Below are 19,464 nucleotides of genomic sequence, written 5' to 3' on the forward strand. Positions count from 1 at the left end.
GATATGGGTATCAAATAAAAGGTGTTACTGAGTATTTTAAAAGGGAGTGGGCCTTAGTTATATAGGTGGACGCCTTTTCGAGATATCGCCATAAAGGTGGACCAGGGGTGACTCAAGAATTTGCTTGTACGATATGGGTATCAAATGAAAAGTGTTAATGAGTATTTTAAAAGGGAGTGGGCCTTAGTTCTATAGGTGGACGCCTTTTCGAGATATCGCCATAAGAGTGGACCAGGGATGACTCTAGAATTTGTTTGTACGATATGGGTATCAAATGAAAGGTGTTAATGAGTATTTTAAAAGGGAGTGGGCCTTAGTTCTATAGGTGGACGCCTTTTCGAGATATCGCCATAAGGGTGGACCAGGGGTGACTCTAAAATTTGTTTGCACGATATGGGTATCAAATGAAAGGTGTTAATGAGTATTTTAAAAGGGCGTGGGCCTTAGTTCTATAGGTGGACGCATTTTCGAGATATCGCCATAAAGGTGGAGCAGGGGCGACTCTAGAATTTGTTTGTACGATATGGGTATCAAATGAAAGGTGTTAATGAGTATTTTAAAAGACAGTGGGTCTCAGTTCTATAGGTTGACGCCTATCGCGTTAATTAATGGTGTTAATGGGTTTTTTAAAAGGGCGTGGGCCTTAGTTCTATAGGTGGAAGCCTTTTCGAGATATCGCCATAAGGGTGGACCAGGGGTGACTCTAGAATTTGTTTGCACGATATGGGTATCAAATGAAAGGTGTTAATGAGTATTTTAAAAGGGCGTGGGGCTTAGTTCTATAGGTTGACGCCTCTTCGAGATATCGCCATAAATGTGGACCAGGGGTGAGTCTAGAATTTGTTTGATATGGGTAACAAATGAATAGTGTTAGTGAGTATTTTAAAAGGGATTGGGTCTTAGTTCTATAGGTGGATGCCTTTTCGAGATATCGCCATAAAGGTGGACCAGGGGTGACTCTAGGATTTGTTTGCCCGATATGGGTATCAAATGAAAGGTGTTAATGGGTATTTTAAAAGGGCGTGGAGCTTAGTTCTATAGGTGGACGCCTTTTCGAGATATCGCCATAAGGGTGGACCAGGGGTGAATCTAGAATGTGTTTGTACGTTATGGGTATCAAATTAAAGTTATCAACGACGGTTTTAAAAGGGAGTGGCCCTTAGTTGTATATGTGAAGGCGTTTTCGAGATATTGACCAAAATGTGGACGATGGTGACCCAGAACATCATCTGTAGGGTACCGCTAATTTATTTATATATTTAATACCACGAACAGTATTCCTGCCAAGATTCCAAGGGCTTTTGATTTCGCCCTGCAGAACTTTTTCATTTTCTTCTACTTAATATGGTAGGTGTCACATCCATTTTGCAAAGTTTTTTTCTAAAGTTATATTTTGCGTCAATAAATAAATCCAATTACCATGTTTCATCCCTTTTTTCGTATTTGGTATGGAATTATGGCATTTTTTTAATTTTTCGTAACTTTCGATATCGAAAAAGTGGGCGTGGTCATAGTCGGATTTCGGCCATTTTTTACGCCAATTCAAAGTGAGTTCAGATAAGTACGTGAACTGAATTTAGTAAAGATATATCGATTTTTGCTCAAGTTATCGTATTAACGGCCGAGCGGAAGGACAGACGGTTGACTGTGTATAAAAACTGAGCGTGGCTTCAACCGATTTCGCCCTTTTTCACAGAAAACAGTTATCGTCCTAGAATCTAAGCCCTTACCAAATTTCACAAGGATTGGTAATTTTTGTTCAACTTATGGCATTAAAACTATCCTAGACAAATTAAATGAAAAAGGGCGGAGCCAAGCCCATTTTGAAATTTTCTTTAATTTTTATATTTTATTGCACCATATCATTACTGGATTCGAATTTTGACATAATTTACTTATATACTGTAAAGATATTAAATTTTTTGTTAAAATTTGACTTTAAAAAAATTTTTTTTTGGCTCATTTTTATTCAGCATACATACAGTAATAGGAGTAACGTTTCCGCCAAATTTCATCATGATATCTTCAACGACTGCGAAATTACAGCTTGCAAAACTTTTAAATTACCTTCTTTTAAAAGTGGGCGGTACCACGCCCATTGTCCAAAATTTTATTAATTTTCTATTTTGCGTTATAAGTTCAACTCTCCTACCAAGTTTCATCGCTTTATCCTTCTTTGGTAATGAATTATCGCACTTTTTCGGTTTTTCAAATTTTCGATATCGAAAAGTGGGCGTGGTTATAGTCCGATATCGTTCATTTTAAATAGCGATCTGAGATGAGTGCCCTGGAATCTGCATACCAAATTTCATCAAGATACCTCAAAATTTATTCAAGTTATCGTGTTAACGGACAGACGGTCGGGCGGACATGGCTCAATTAAATTTTTTTTCGATACTAATGATTTTGATATATGGAAGTCTATATCTATCTCGATTTCTTTATACCTGTACAACCAACCGTTATCCAATCAAAGTTAATATACTCTGTGAGCTCTGCTCAACTGAGTATAAAAATGCACGAAAATTAAGTAGTGTCATATAGGCAATAGCAACAAAGGCAGTAAAGTGTTAAAGGAGAAATCAGAAAAAAAATATTCTTTTTTTGGAAAAAATCTCAAGTAATAATCACAGAAATTTATTGGCATCAACATTTCTTAAGCGCCGCAGCTTACAACATTTTTAAAAAATCAGCTGACGTGATTGATTGGCTCTTATCATCAGAAAATTGTTTCGATTTTCGTCATTTGGCCGTTTTGTCTTTATATATAGGAACTTGAAGTTCTGAAAAATAAAAGAATTTTTTAAAGCAAGTTTCGAAGCAATAAATATTTTTTGATTTGAGTTCTTCATTCACATTTTTCTTAAAAATGCTATACTTAAGTGAATTAAATGTCAGGAGCAAAGCTCTTTATAGATATATTAGCAGAGCCGGCAGACGTTGTTCTGCCCTAAATTTGGGCCATCTGCATATTTTTAAAGAAATTTTCACCTCTTACTCTTCCTCCCCCTCTTTCACCTTTCCTCCTCTGGTTAAGTGTTCTTCTCTATCTCTGTCTTTGCCATCCCTTCTTTGCTCTCTAGCTCCCTCTCCTTATCTCTCCCTTGCTCCATCTATCCCTATCTCTCTATCTTCGTCTAACTCTATCTCTTTCTCGTGGTATTTCTCCTTCCCCCGCTTTCTTCTCTCTTGTTTTTTTATTCTTCTCCATCCTTTATTCCCAGTCTCGGAGGATTTCTCCTTCCCTCGCTTTCTTCTCTCTTATTTTTTTATTCTTCTCCATCCTTTATTCCCAGTCTCGGAGGATTGTACTATTTTTGAATGCTAAAAATAAAAAAATCTACTCATTATACTCACATAAGAATCGGTCGACCACACACACTGTGACACAAGAACTTTATATCAGGGACATAATAGTTATAAGTTTTATCGCATAAACATTGCTTTATAAGAATTTTTGAATGAAAATTTAAAATGTTTAATTTCAGTAATAATTTTGTGTCAACATTTGGTCTTAATTTTGCCTTCAATAATTATTTGCCAACGTTTATTGTTCACGTTGCTTGATAATTATATAGCTTTTAGTCTGCTTTGTTGGTAGAGACAACTTTGTCCGTCCCGAAAAAAGGATGTCAGCAGTCTCTTCTTAGAAATAGCAGATACTTATTGAATGGCACGAAAACCAAAGTTTTAAAAACCTGTTTATCCCAATGTAAGGTTACGTATCCAGAAAAACCTTCGAGCTCTCACACATAGTTTAAGGTATACCGGTTTTTATAAAGCTTGGTTTCGAGCTTTTAAAGTTATTTTGACAAAGATGGTAGATACTCTGAAAGACTTTGAGTATGACGAAAATATTGGCCAACGAGTTCATTTACGGTTGGGTCTAGCCTTTGCAATAAGCAACTCTACATGAGATAAGGCTAACGTTATGTAAAGTCAAGTAAGCGTTGCAAGGCCCATATATACCCTCTTGCTACTTGAATATCTCCTGATCAAAAAGCCTAAAGCCAAATCTATGGCTAAACGAGCATTCAATGATAACATGGTCGATGCCGGGCATAGCTCTGGATACCGCTTTTACGGACTCTACAATGTCCAAATACCGACTGCAACCATCATCGTGGACAGTGGCGATTACAGTCGGGGCTATAGCCCCGAGTCCCCCAAGTCTAGAATATATGAAAATTCTATTCTGTCGAGCACAAATTGGAAAGTAGGACATAATACCTACATAGTTTCCCTATATTATTAATATCAATGAAAGATATTAAAAGAAGTATATTTAAAAGATGAAAAAGTCTTAAAACCATAATAAACTTTTATTACGTGCACCACTCCACCGGCATTCTAAATTGATGAATGTTTTAAAACTTCTGCGAAAATATAACGGAAAATAATTAAAATTTTCACAAGTTTTGTCGATTTTTAATTTTCCACAAAATAAATAAATATCTTTAAAAAAACATAAAAAAATTTTCCGGAATAGTACCTCTTCCCCTCCTAACCATGGCTTCAGATCCGCCTATGCAATACGATGTGCGTATGTAAATTGGTGTGATCCTTTAAACCAAATATACGAGTTTTTCCAGTCTCACCCTTTCAAACAAAGATCAAAAAAATCACATTTAAATTATGTTCCAGGTTGGAAAAGGTTAGGGTGTATTGTACAGGGGTTTGCTACCTGATTACCGTATTAAGACTCAAAATAACCAAATCGGAACTGTAATTACTGTGCGACACCCCTTAACCGTCTTCAGTCGTGACGAAAACTAATCAATTTTATCTTTGACCTTGGTATTACCGCTTGAAAGGGTGAATTTATTTGATTTTTATAACAACAACCCTAATGTAGTAAATAAATAAGTGGTGATGTTCGCATAAGTAATTCGTTCAATTGCTTATTTATTTGTCTCGACTTAAAATAAATCTCATTTGCTTTGTTTATTACAGCTTTGCAGTTTTCATGTAAATTTGTTAATTTAAATTTGTTGATCCACTTAATTGCGATCGCAGCTTTTTAGTATTACAAGTATTAATACAAATTAACAACAAAAACTGTAATTATCATAGATTTAAAGCTGTTGTAGCACCTGAAAGAAGGCCGCATGCCCATTAATTTTCGTATACTCATTTGTTTGCTTAGAAATATATATGTATATACAACATATGTGTGTCTGTATGTATGTATATATATTTGGCTGAGTTTTCTGCAGGAACTGAAAATTTACTATATTAAGAGTATTATAAATTTGCATTAGTATTACTTAATGGCTTTAAGGCAAATATATGAATGTATGTAGTATAATAAATACCTTTAGATATAAAAGCGCGTTACAATTTTTTCAAAATAAAATATATTTAACTTTCACGAAAATCAAACGGTTTATTCAGTTTGGTCTAAATATCGATATCGTAAGTCCTTAAAAGAGAAGAGATGGGCCCACCAATGAATATACAGAAATGAGTATGCCTGTCTGTTTGAATGCAAACTAGTCCCTCAAAATTTGGTGACCGGTTGTCCCATTAATCCGACCAGATCGGACCACTATTGCAATACTACCCACATAACCGTCCAAGAGAGACAATATTTTTAGGTTGCCATTGCAATATATAACTTCTCCAAACCCAATTGTCAACATCACATTAGAGCGGCGAATTCCGTTTCACTAACAGACGAGGCTCTGGCGACCCCAAGCTCCTCACGGAACTTGGGGGTGGGGAGGGAGGGATGGCCTGAAGTTTTAATGTGGCCTTAATATGGCACCTTAATGGAGCTGTGTTACCGGAGCGGACCGGATCTGTTTCCGGCAAAGGACCATCACATCGATAACACTCCCCAAAGCCTTCGGTGAGTAACCTTATCGCTACAACAACAACAGAGAAAAGCGTCCATGCCAAGACTGTAAAATGATTTCATTCAAATTAAATATCAAAGAAAATTGTTCCCAAAAGACTCCTTACATGAAAGCTATGAGGTCTGCGGCACCTGTTTTTGTTGTTTTTTGTCTTTTTTATAGCGTTATTGCTGCTGCAGTTTCTTTTGGCGTTGCTATTTTAATTAATTTAAACTTTTTTGGTATTTTTATTTTAGGGAAAACATCTCCTTTTGCGCTTTATCTCTTGCTATCAAACTTGGGTTAATTGTGTTTTTCTTTTTGTATATTAATCACACATTTAACTATCAAAGCCTAGTATTTATGCTAGAGCCTAGTGTTTATTTTGAAGTTATATACTTTAGCTTGGTAAAAAAAAATTCCCCTCGCGTTATTAACAAAGAAAAATTTTGAATCTTATAAGAAAACAAGTAAAGGTGTCTAAGTTCAGGTGTAACCGACATTATATACACAGCGTGAGCTTCAATTGCACATTTCATCTCAGATAAATTACTTGTCTAGGCATTCCTTATAGTAAAGGCAACCTCTCTTCCGAATTTTGTTACGATAGGTTTAACGATTTTTGATTTATGATTAATAATATTTGTAAAATTGATTTATCACAAGTGGGCGGTGCCACGCCCATTTAAACATTTTTTTTTTAAATTTTTATCAAGAGTCTCAATATCAGTCCACACGTCAAATTTCAACATTCTAGGTGTATTATTTACAAAAAATCAGGTTTTTTATGTTTTCCAAAATGTTATAAGTATATATAAAAAGTGGGCGTGGTTATCATCCGATTTCGCTCATTTTCAACACCAATCTATTCTGGGTCCAGATGATTTTGATATATGGAAGTCTATTTCTATCTCGATTCCTTTATACTGTACAACCAACCGTTATCCAATCAAAGTTAGTATACTCTAAATATACTATAAAAACGATTGTCTTTGGCCCGAATATATTAAACATATGAAATTTTCGTATTGATAAAATAAATAAAATAAAATATTTAAACATTGAAACATTTATTTTAACAATTTTTAATATCACTTCCAGCGGCCACAATTTTTTGTTGATACGTTTGCAAACATTTTCTTGTCAGTTCAGTTGTAGAAAATTTGTTCTCTGAACAGCGAGTTGCAAAATTACATAAATAATTATCTAAAAAATGTAGGATTCTGTGAGCTCGAGGGCTTGCTTTGAACAAAACACTATGATAATATTCATACATTTATTTGGTCGATATTTCGACTTAAATAATTATCCTTTAACTTTAATGAAAAGGACTTTTTAAATTATTTTTCACACTTCTCTACAAACACTTTAAATTGTATTAAAACTGTCAGATAGCCAAATAAACACGTTGAGCGGGTTTAGCGAAAAAAATGTATGCTGTAACGCGAATTCACCGTAAAACGGAACGTAGAATTATGGAATATTTTTGTAGAGCTAAAATATTATGAATAGAAATTTGATTTTGAATTGATTTTGTTCATTTAGTTATAATAATCAAAAGTAAATAACTTTCAGGATTCTGATTTTACTACCAATTGAGTTATATCCGCCTAAAGTTTTCAGGATAGGCATGTTTTTTTGTAAAAATAATTTATAAAATAAATAAATGTAAGGCGCGATAACCTCCGAAGAGATCTAAGGCCGAGCTTCTCTTCCAATTTGCGTCGTGCTCGTCTTGATTTTCCCTACAAATTGGCCGGACGGGACCTACATGTTTTATGCCGACTCCGAACGGCATCTGCAAGGCAGATGAGTTTTCACTGAGAGCTTTTCATGGCAGAAATACACCCGGAATGCTTGCCAAACACTGTCGAGGGGCGACCCCGATTAGAAAAATTTTCTTCTAATTGAAAAACCTTATTTCTAAAATTTTGATGTTGCTTTGCCCGGGGTGTGAACCCAGGGCATACGGTGTGGTAGGCGGAGCACGCTAACATCACACCACGGTGTAAACTAGTGTGTAAATGGTAAATGTGTAAACTAGTTTATTTACGAATAAACTAGTTTACACATAGCAAAAAAGATCCCGCAGCATTAAAATAGTTTTGGATAGACTTGCTTATGGTGATTAAGAATCAATAGGTATCAGAGATCTATTCGATGCAAATTTTCAGAAGAACGTGCTTAATAAATTTACCTCCCCTTCACCTCAACCTTAAGGTTATTTAAAATTTTATTTATGTATAACTACAAACAATTGCCTCCATACAAATAAAGCGCTCCCTAATGTACATACATACATACATACATGATAGTTTTCCACATATACGTAAGTTAAATTCCCAAATATGCACAAGTGCGCACTTCATGCAACTCCATACAGGCATATATATGCACATTCCATACTCACCGTTTTTCTTATCACGCCTCGTTGATAAACTGGTGTACCCAGTTTTATGCATTGATGTTACGTCTTGTAACAAGGAGCGACAAGCAAGGTTAACGGTATAGATGTGACTAATTACAATGCACTTTATTCATTACGATGCGCCGTAGACTGTGCTAAGCACCCGCCAATAATTTGTAGTAAGCGAACTCTATGGTTTTTCTTATTTCATACACACTGCTAATGGGCTAAGCGCACTAAAGGTCAGCAACAACTGCCATTCCCAATATCGTTATCAACAGCACGTGCCATCGAAAGCTGTTTTTCTTCGTTTTTTTAGGTTTGTTTTTGCAGTTAGCGCTTTTTCTCTGTTAAGCTGGAGACATTGGTGCTTTATCGGTAACTGTATCGGTAACCTTTTAACAGCTGATTCGACCAACCTTATGAGAATCAATGCAATCGATTATTGGTGCCGCTAAAGTCGTAACCGTATCGTAGCCAACCAATTCGGTTTTGGTTTACCGTCGTAACGATAAACAGCTGATTACGTTAGGGATACGGATACAGCGATACGACATACGGCACCAATGACTCCAGCTTTAGTTACATTTGTTTATTGATAAGTTGTTTGTAAATACAAAAAGAGCGACAGTCACTTCTATTTTTTATTAATGAGTTTTTATCAAACTTGTCAACGAGATACATACATAGATACATAGAAGAGTGATCTATAATCATTTTGCGCGGCACACACAGCTTTTTACATACATTATTTTGTATGTGTTAATTTTTTTTAAACTACATATTTTAACATTGAATTAATATCATTCTTTTTATAAATATTAATTACATTGCATAAAATAAAAATGTTTATTTATTCACAGTTAAATATACATAACCATTACACTACCATGTAATAATTAAAACGTAGTGTCACAAATTCAAACAACGCTCGTAAAAATTACGAAATTCACTAGAACATTAGAGGACAACTTTAATACGAATAAATCGAGCTGTTGCTCATTCAAAAGACAACTACGGACTAACGAATTATTGCGAAGCTACTGATGCTGCTACCAATTTCCCAACTTTGGCTATTACATATAGATATATACATACATATACATACAAACTTATTTAGCTTTCGTGTTGCCAAACATGTTGCCGTCCTTTTACAGAAAGGAAGCTAAAGCAACATTAAGATACGAGTCTTCTTGATACTCCGTAGTCATATACACATAGTCATAATCTTTATCATAAGATTTCATATAATGGTTTGCATTCTTATTAGATCAAAAGCATCTTATGTACTCTATGCCTAATATCGTTAGCTTAATGTGAAAATGTGCTAACTTTTTTTTGGAAATTTTATTTTAATGCAGTTTTAAAACTGAATTCAAAATACATCGATCAGAAAAAAATTTTTTTTTCAAATTTTTCATTTTTACGTGCTGTGGGCAATGATGTGTAAATGTGCTAAGTCGTCAGCTGTTAAGAAGAATGTTCTAAGTCAACCTGTCAATAATATCAATCTGAATTACTAGTCATTTCTTTGTGCGCGCATTTTATTAATTTATTTAATTCATTCAATCTAAAAGTAAATGCTTTGTTGTTGTTGTTGTATTAACGATAAAGACACTCCTCGAAGGCTTTAGGGAGCGTTACCGATGTTGATGGTCCTTTGCGGGATATAGATCCGGTACGTTCCGGTAACCATGCACTATTAAGGTACTAGCCCGACCATCTCGGGAACGATTTATATGACCACATTAAACCTTCTAGGCCATACCGCCCTCCCCACCCACTAGTCCCATGTGGAACTTCAGGTCGCCAGAGCCTCAGCTGTAAATGAAACAGGATATATATTGCGCTGGCAACCCCTTGGGAAGGTTGCGAACACAACCCCTTGAAATTGTATTCACCCAATTGAGACATGCCTTTGCGCTGACCATAATCTACTTCAATTCTTACATGTCGATAACTACATGCTTTCTTACAGACTAGTTAAAATAGAAAACAATTCAAGCTTAAACTTATATAAGCTGTTATTAAAATTAATAACACTACTGAATCGATTTGCTAGATGAATAGTCCTAGTTATAGGTTCCTTCATAGCATAATTCAATTTATTAGTTATTTAGATAAATCATCTATTATGCCGAAGATCACGCAGTGTAATATATGGAATGAACAAATTAGATAAATCAGAGCAATTCGTGCTAAAGCTTATTACATTATAGGCAAGCATGAGTGAGATAAAAGTTCTTCTGTCATACAAAGCCTGAAGACCAATTTGTGCCTGCTGGTATATGATGGGAGGCCGTCTGGCCAGTGAAGCATATGTAAAGCAATTTTTGTAAACAATTTTTGAACTTTCTCAATTTTATAAGAGTTAGATTCATAGAAAGGATTCGATATTATTGAGCAATATTCAAGACCACTTCTGACCAAGGATATATAAAGTGCCTTCAATGTCAAAGGGTCCTAAAAGTCACTGGTGTTACATCTACTGAACCCAACCATTGCAACAAATTTTGAAATATGTTATGGTATCGCATTTACGATGGAAGCAGTAAGGAAGGCGGTCGGCATGATGTTGTGGTGCACAGTGGCTAGTCATTGTCGGCTGGGGCGGGTCCTTGCCAACCTTACTGTTCCTGCGCCATAAACAGAGAAAATGGTCATATCATGCCTGTTCAAAAGCAACAGCTGTCAAATTCAAAAAAAACCTGACAGAAGCGCAGAGACCGACTCAAAACGCTTGAAATTCAAAATAAAACAACATCCGGCTGAACCGGATGTCACGGACATACCGTTGACATTCAAAATTTAAAAATTCAAAAAAAATAATAAAAAAAAATAACCGCAGAAAAAAGAAATTGACGCAAAAAAAAATTACCGAACCGGAGATGGCCGGTTACTAACTGTTAAAATCAAACTCGGAAAAAAAAAAACGCTGAAAAATAAAAATAATATACAAAAAGCTGAAAAATAAAAGGGCCGAATATACAGAGGGGGCGCCGCGGGTGGTGTTGCGACGCCCGGTGCCTATACCCACCCTCAAAATCCATGGCCACCGACGCACCTAAAATTTCGGTGGCCCCTTACCTGTATACCCTACGTGCCTTCTAAAAGAATGAAGATGCCAACATTCCCATTTTTAATTACAATTTTTATTTATAATCCATCATTTAAAAAAAATTAATATGTAGATGTATATACTAATCAATCCTGAGTTTTATCTAAATTTGCTTTCTTCAAAATAAGTTGTACGCATTAAGTTACAGAGGAAACGGTGAATAAAATGCTTGTTTAAGAAGTAAAAGAAATAATTTCGAACAAAGAAATTGTACATAAGTATCTAATTGACATAATTCATTACGATCCCGGTATTAAGAAACATGAATAGTGAATATTACTTTGTAAAGCCAAAGTAATAATTCCTTTTAGGGGCTTTAAACGTTTTTAGATGGTTCTAAAATAAGTTTGGTTGCAAGTTTATTGCAGCTTATCAAATAAATGATCCTTCTTTTACTAATAAAAGGTGTTTAATATCTTCGACTGCTATTCTTTTGTTCGCAGCTGTATGTACATATAACATTTTTTATTGTTGTAAAAAAAATTATACAGGAAGTTGTATTCCTTCTTATTATACTTAGTTTGATAACATTGTTGCGGTTGTTGCTCTGGTTTACAGGTCATTTGCTGAAAATAATGTGGAATTCATCTAAATGCTCTTTCGAATCTATTTCCATACTGCTGAATAGATTTTAATTTCATAGGTATGCTTGTACATAGCAAATAACGTGGAAACCAAGCGAAGCACACTGGAGTAAAAAAAAAATACTTTAAGAAATATGTAGTTATTTGGCTCAAAATTCCTATAGTAAATCGTAGACCGCCTTACAGAGTTTGCAGACTTCTTAACATTTACATTTTCTTATTTCTAACTTAGAATGTTCCTTTTGTTAGGATTTAATTAGATTTTCTTATTTCACATCTATTTTAAATTATAGTTGTCCAAACTTCAAATTTACTTTTGGATTGTATTTAGTAAAAATTTTTATATATTTTTTTTCTAAGTTCCAATTTATGATAATTGCATTCGATTGTATCCAATTACGTTAATTATACTTTTCTCATATCAGCAAGTTCAATTGTATTAAATTCATTTCATTTGTCTTATCTCGAGTCTATGGAAATTTGATTGCCACACCAATGGATATGGTCGGCAAAACTCTCGTAACAATTTAATAAGCTTTCATAGCTTTAGTCTTCGTTGACACATACTAACTTGTGCCGTGTGATCATATAGAGAAAAATTATTTATGAACTTTCAGGTGACGTTTCAGTCGCAACGGCATAGTGGAGCAGTAAAAAAAATATTTCAAAAAAATTATAGAAAGAGTTTATTTGTTCCTGATCACCAAGACGTAGATCCTCTATTTCTTGTTGCGACTAGATTCTAATTTCTCGCGGAAAGGCATATGTCGCTAATGTGTAATGCATTACCCATCCGCATGGCTTTCGCATGTATGGATATAAAAAAAATATGGTTCCGAGTGACACATTCAAAAATGTAAGGTACTATATGTACTAGTGACACTATTCTGTAACTTGACTGGAATAAAATTATTTGCAGAACTCAAACTTTTATAATTTTGGTTTTCTATTTCTTGACTGTATTGACCTTTCACAAGCTTTACAGAACAATGGTTCTTATTCGCAAGATTACAGAACGGGTTTTACATTGCACTTATCCGACGGGTCAACAGAGTTAAGAGCACCAAAGTGTCCGAGTTCATATACCGTATGTTCGAATCGAGTTACAGAAAGGGGTCTTTAGGTTCATTAAGCGTGCTTGGAATGAATTACAAAAATTTGAAACGATAATCTGTAAGTGACGAATTTTATCACTTCATATAGATACATAATATAATTTCACCGAGTTGGAACGGACTCACCCAGTTTCAAACGTTGTTGTTGTAGTTGGTGTTGGTACTGTTGGTGGTTGTTGCGTTCTGGTCCGAGGTGATCGAGTGAACCTGGTGGCAATAGACTTCGTGTTGACCTTTACGAACTTGATGACTTGGTGCTAATTTTGACGTTCGTTGGGTTACGCTGCCGCGTGCTGCTGCCGTTTCTCAATTGTCCTTATGTTATTTGCTCCATATATGGGTGTTTTATGCTTGGTGGCGATAATTGGATGTTGTTACCGGAGACTGATCTTTTCCACTGCTTTCAACAATTCACCCGAGCGTGTGGGAATCGATGTATTACCCCAGTCAAAGAAAAGTGCTGTAACCTTTTTAAATTTTCTCCACACAATTGAGTGTTGTTAGATTCGGTCCCACATAAATTAGCAGCATTTTTTTTGTTTGTGCTTTTCGTTAAAATTTCATTTTCGGCCATCAGCGTATGAACTTAATTGATAAGCGACTTTCTTGTCGCTGTTCTACAAAATTTTTTTATAATAATCGTAGTGTATTATGTGCAGTACAAATAGCGGGAAAACAATCGCTTATTGTTGTCCAATTTTGGGAGATTTTTCTTTTTTCTTTTCGCTCCAATCTAGCTGAACTTTCATGGCCGGAACCTCGTGCTAAAAGGCCAAATTTTTCTTCCTTTTTCTTTTTCCTCGTGCCTATCTGCTGGCAAAAAAAAACTCCATCCATTTTCTTGTGCTCGTGATGGCAGGTCTGTGTGTTCCCTTCTTTTTTGATATCTTTTTCCATCGCAACCTTTGCCACATCGCTAGGTGTGTTCCCGTGAACACGCTCCCAAGGGGATCGCAGCCGTAGACCGTAGCAGCGGACCGTAACAAATAATGAAGTCAATGTGACTAGAAAAAGAGAGTTTGGAGTCAAAAATTACACCCAAGTCTTTACTCTCTTGCCCTCACTAGGGTAGGCACCTTGTCGTTGGTGTGAGGGCTTAGCCGAACTCCATAGCGCCCGACTATGAGGCGGAGCTGTTTAGGACTGACATCTACGCCGTTTCGCCTCATAGGAGGGCGGCGGGATGTCGGTGACCAAGAACTGCCAACCCCTAATCCAGGGTGTTATGCGGACCGTGCCTATTGGACGATTTGCAGCCAGGGGATAAATTCGGCTGTATTCGAACGGAGCCTTCCCGATACCGGGCCATCTCGGGAAGTATTTATGGCCTTACCGCAGTAAGGGGCGCTGCTGTGGCGGACTGTTCTTTCCCCGTATATAATACTGGACCGCTGAGCCCGCCTTGTCGGGCAGGTGGTCGTACGACCAAGATGAACAACTCATTACCTGAACGTAATAAGGAGGATGTAAAGAGGAGGACTGAGTCGCAATCCAGGGACGACAAATACGAATTAAGCGATGCGTCGGACTCGGGGAGCGAGAGTAGTGCTGATTCAATGAACTCCGTGTTGGAGAAGCACACAAATGAAAACGGAGTAGAAGAGTGGAGAAGGGTACGGAGCAGAGGAAGTAAAAGAGCTCTCTCGCAGTACCGTGCAGCACTAAGAATTGTACAACGCTTGGGAGCAGTGGTCGACCCAACAGAAGTGGAGATCGAGCGCTTGGAATGGGCCCATGAAGCGGTAGAAGTAGGTCGAAGGCAGTTCAAAAGGTTTGCTGCGAGAAACCCTCGGTTCTGCAACCGGTACGAGGAGGAAGAAGCGTCGAATGGCAGAATGAAGAGGCAACGTTCGGCAGAAGGCGACAAGCCTGCTTTCAAGAGGCAGAAAGGACCCAGTCCTAGAGCCGCGAGGCAGGGCAGTCGCATAGACAAGACAAGTAGGCCCAAAGCTGTAAGACAGATGGGTTCCAATAGCGAGGTAGCAACTACCTCGAAAGCTGCCAGTCAGAGGGAAGTTCCAACTACGGAAGTAGGAGATAAGCCAAAGGGAGATAACGCTAAGACTCCGGCTTTCTCGGAGGCGCTAAAGGGAGTTAACGCGAAGACTCCGGTGTTCTCGGAGGTTCCAAAGGGAGATAACACTAAGACTCCTGCTTTTCCCGAGAAGATGAGTGATGTGGCAAAGCAGTCACTGACTGTGGCGCTGGTTGATCGTAGCAGTCCGTTCGGACAAATGACTACTGAAAGGTGGAGATCTGTGGAAAGGGAGCTTATTAGCTTAATGCTTAAGATGATGCGGGAACAACCAAGTAAGCCCCTTCCAACCTTTGATTCGGGGGGATGGTATAATGGTGTGAAGATGATAGCGTGCGACAACATCGCGAGCTTGCGGTGGCTGGAGGAAGTCGTTCCAAACCTCCAAAGGCAAGGCACGAACGCGCGGTTTGAGGTGGTGGATAAAGCGCAAATCCCCACGGTACCAAAAGTTAAGGTATGGATACCATTCGTGATGAAGTCGGAGGATACACTGCGACTTCTGCAGAATCAGAACCCGAACATACCGACACAGGATTGGAAGGTACTTACTGTATCTCGGCCTACCGAGGATGGTCAGTTCTACATCTTCCAAATAAACAAGCAGGCGGAGGATATTTTGTACACGCAGCTTGGCAAAATGTCCTTTGGCACTGGCAAAATTTACATGCGACTCAGGAAAAGAAGTCCCGAGGATAAAAATCCTAACACGCTGGAAGTGGGCGAAGTCGAAAAGGACCTCAGAAGCCTAAGGGAAAAAAGACAGGTGGAGGTCCCCGACGTCACCACGAACGTGCTAGAAGAGGACCAAACGCTAAATGGTGCTGTGACTCGCACAGAGGAACACACGGCACAACATTCACGAGGGGCTGAAGGGCGCCTCGAATACTCTAAACCAAAAGGGCAAGAGGAGGACGACGACGTCAAGACGAAGGTGCTGGAGGGGGACAAACAGCCCAATGGTGCTGCGAGTCCTACAGATAAACCTCCAACACAGTAAAGTGGCGTCGAGCGAACTCCTCCTAACCCTTGAGGAGGGTTCGTTTGACGTGGCGCTGATCCAGGAGCCGTGGCTCTCATCGGGAGGAAAGGTTTCTGGACTTAGCGCGCGCGGGTTTGGCGTTTACTACGCACAAACGGAAGGACGGGTGCGAGCTGTAGTAATGGTAAGGAAACAGCTGCATTCATATATGCTGCCTAATTACACCACCGAGGATCTCGTAGCGGTGGCCGTTGAGCAAAAGAATAAGCAGGCATTTATCCTGGCGTCCTGCTACATGGCCCATGCTGCGGAGGTTCCACCGATGGAGTGCAAAAGGCTAGTACAGGAGGAAGGGCGAAAAGGGCGGTTGGTCATAGGCGCAGATGCAAATGCGCACCACAATGCGTGGGGAGGAGCAGATACGAACGAGAGAGGCGAATCTCTATTTTGTTACATCCTGCAAACCAATTTGCAGATAGCCAACAGGGGAAATGTTCCTACATACATTGGTCCAACATCCAGCAATGTTCTGGATATTACATTGAGCTCCGAGCGTGATATATCAAGGTATGATTGGATGGTTCTCGATAGACCATCCTTCTCCGACCATGCGTATATAAGCTTCAGCATCCCACTAAAGAGGGTAGAGAAGGGAGGAACCTTTAGAAAAACTAGGGCAACGAATTGGACTAAATTCCAGAAACATGTAGAAACGAAACTGGGACAACCCAAAGAGGTTGCTAATGTAGAGGAACTGGAGGAGTCGAATGAATTCCTAACAAGGACGCTTATGACTGCGTATAACAAAGCTTGCCCTCTAAGAAGATTCAGAGGAAAAGCAAAGCCGCCATGGTGGAGCAATGAGCTGAGTCTTCTAAGAAGACAGGTAAAAGAAATGTTTAAACTCGCAAAGACCGCGGAAAGCGAAGCGTGTCGGGACGAGTACAGGGATCTACTGAGGATCTACAAGCGTGAAATTACCAGGGCGAAGAGAAACTCATGGAAAAGTTTCTGTACGGACATAGAGTGCTCCAGTGAAACAGCACGGTTGAAAAAAGTCCTAGCAAAGGGAAACATAGTCCAGGGACTAATAAAGAAAGAGAACGGGGAATGGTCACGTGATAGTGAGGAATCCCTTAAGGTGCTTCTCGATACACATTTCCCATCGGGAGACGGTTTAGAAGAACCAGCAGATATCACTCACACTTCGATCACGGAGCTAGTGGTGCCGGGCTTGGTGACCGATACCAAGATCGAGTGGGCAGTGAAGACGTTTTCTAAGTTTAAATCGCCGGGCCCAGATGGTATATTCCCGGCCATGCTACAAGTCTCAAGTAGGGCGGTCGTGGAATGGCTTCAAATAATATTCGATGGGTGCATAAGACTGAATCATGTACCGCACTCTTGGAGAACTGCTCGTGTAGCTTTTCTACCAAAGGCGGGGAAGATCGGTCACGTGTATCCCAAAGACTATAGACCCATTAGCTTAACATCATTTCTGCTCAAAACCTTTGAGAGGCTGATAGATGTGTACATAAAGTCCAACGTGGATGAAAAGCTGCTCTCCACAACACAGCATGCGTACACCAAAGGCAAGTCGGTAGACACCGCATTGCATAGGGTGGTAATAAGCATAGAGAAATCCCTGGAATATAAGGAGTATGCTCTAGGAGTCTTCTTGGACATTGCCGGGGCTTTCAATAATGTTGCAAAATGGGCGATTATGGATGGTCTTAATTACATTAAAGTACATCCTGCCTTAATCAGATGGATCGGCTGCATGTTAAATTGCAGGAAGATTACATCACAATGGGGATTGTACGAGGCCACGAAATCAGTGGACAGGGGCACGCCGCAGGGAGGGGTGCTATCACCTCTGCTGTGGACACTGGTCATCAACCAACTGCTCAGGCAATTCGATGAGGGACCCGTAAAACTTACGGCTTACGCAGATGACGTTGCAATTGTCATAAGTGGAAAATGCCTTCCAACGATTAGTTCTTTGATGGATCGGGCGCTTCGGGATATTCATACCTGGGCATCTAATGTCGGGCTGGAAGTCAATGCGGAGAAGACGGATATGGTCTTGTTTACAAAGAGGTACAAGGTCCCAAATTGGACCAGGCCTAAGTTAGGAGCGGTGACCTTACAGGAGAAACCTTGCACAAAATATCTAGGAATCATCCTAGACAGTAAGCTGTCATGGAAGCTCAACGTGGAGGAGAGGGTCAAGAAGGCCTCAACGGCACTCTATGCATGTAAAAGAATGCTGGGGTGTACGTGGGGCCTATCGCCCTCTCTTTCTCATTGGGTTTTTACAGCGATTGTAAGCCCTATTCTATACTATGGAGTTCTTGTTTGGTGGAAAGCCACACAAAAAACAACATACCTCAAAAAATTAGAGGGGGTATGCAGACTATCGATGCTTTGCATTACGGGAGCCCTGAAAACAACCCCGACGGCTGCACTGTATGCCATTCTGCACATTCCACCTGTAGACCTGGTAGCAAAGAACAAAGCGTTAACGACCGCAACCAGGCTCGATGCTTCGGGGCAGCTTGAGCGCCGACCATATGGCCATAGTAGTATAGCGTCCTCAGTCACAAGACGAACAGACTACATGATTCCCTACCTGCACTTTGAGGGAGATCTTAAGGCCACAATAGAGGTGGACGGTTGGCGCAAGGGTGCGCAAATGGCGGACGAGGCGATACATGTGTACACCGATGGTTCCAAAATAGTGGAAGGAGTAGGGTCTGCGGTATACTGCGCTGATCCGGAATTAAGCAGATCCTACAGGCTGCCGGATTACTGTAGCGTTTTCCAAGCGGAAATATTAGCCGTAACCAAAGCAGTAGAAACCCTGGAAGAGAATAGCTTAAGCTGCAACCGTGTTAACTTTTATATTGACAGTCAAGCAGCAATTAAGGCAATAATCTCGCATAGCACAGCATCTAAATGCGTGTTAGAGTGTAAGCAGTCTCTGGAGAGAATCGGGACAGGGAGAAGCATACATCTATATTGGGTCCCAGGGCATATGGGAATAGATGGGAATGAAAAAGCGGACGAATTAGCTAAAAAGGGCGCATCCCTTGAAGCTTGCTCCGTAGACGTCCCAATTAGATTGGGCGAGATTAAGCGAAGGCGAGAGGTGCACATGATCGACCAAGCAGAAAAGGCGTGGGTTCAAGCGCGGGGCTGTAAAGTGTCGAAGATTATGTGTAGGTCTTACAACCTTAGACTAACACAGTTGCTTCTATCATTAAAAAGAGAGGACTGTAGACTCATGACGGGTATTCTGACTGGACACTGCCTTCTGGCGTCAAATGCCTTTAAATTAGGCTTGGTCAGTGATAGCAGGTGTAGGAAGTGCGGGTTGGAGGAGG

At 39.2% G+C, this 19,464-nt stretch overlaps 1 protein-coding gene across 6 annotated transcripts in view; it reads right to left on the reverse strand.

The window, feature by feature from the left end:
• CCAP-R (Crustacean cardioactive peptide receptor) overlaps positions 1–9,263 on the reverse strand; it is a 103,045-nt gene extending 93,782 nt beyond the window's left edge. For 2 of the 6 annotated variants that reach the window (XM_067777212.1, XM_067777177.1), the window contains exons 1-2: positions 9,134–9,263; positions 8,248–8,663 (exon numbers count right to left, since the gene is read on the reverse strand). The gene's annotated coding sequence lies outside the window, so the exon portion shown is untranslated. Of the gene's footprint in view, positions 1–8,247; positions 8,664–8,930; positions 9,037–9,133 lie in introns of those variants that run through there. The other 4 variants (XM_067777182.1, XM_067777187.1, XM_067777195.1 and 1 more) reach the window with 4 other exon arrangements.
• Between the last annotated feature and the right edge of the window lie 10,201 nt (positions 9,264–19,464).

The sequence above is a fragment of the Eurosta solidaginis genome, chromosome 1, assembly GCF_040869045.1.
Source record: "Eurosta solidaginis isolate ZX-2024a chromosome 1, ASM4086904v1, whole genome shotgun sequence".
NCBI lineage: Eukaryota > Metazoa > Arthropoda > Insecta > Diptera > Tephritidae > Eurosta > Eurosta solidaginis.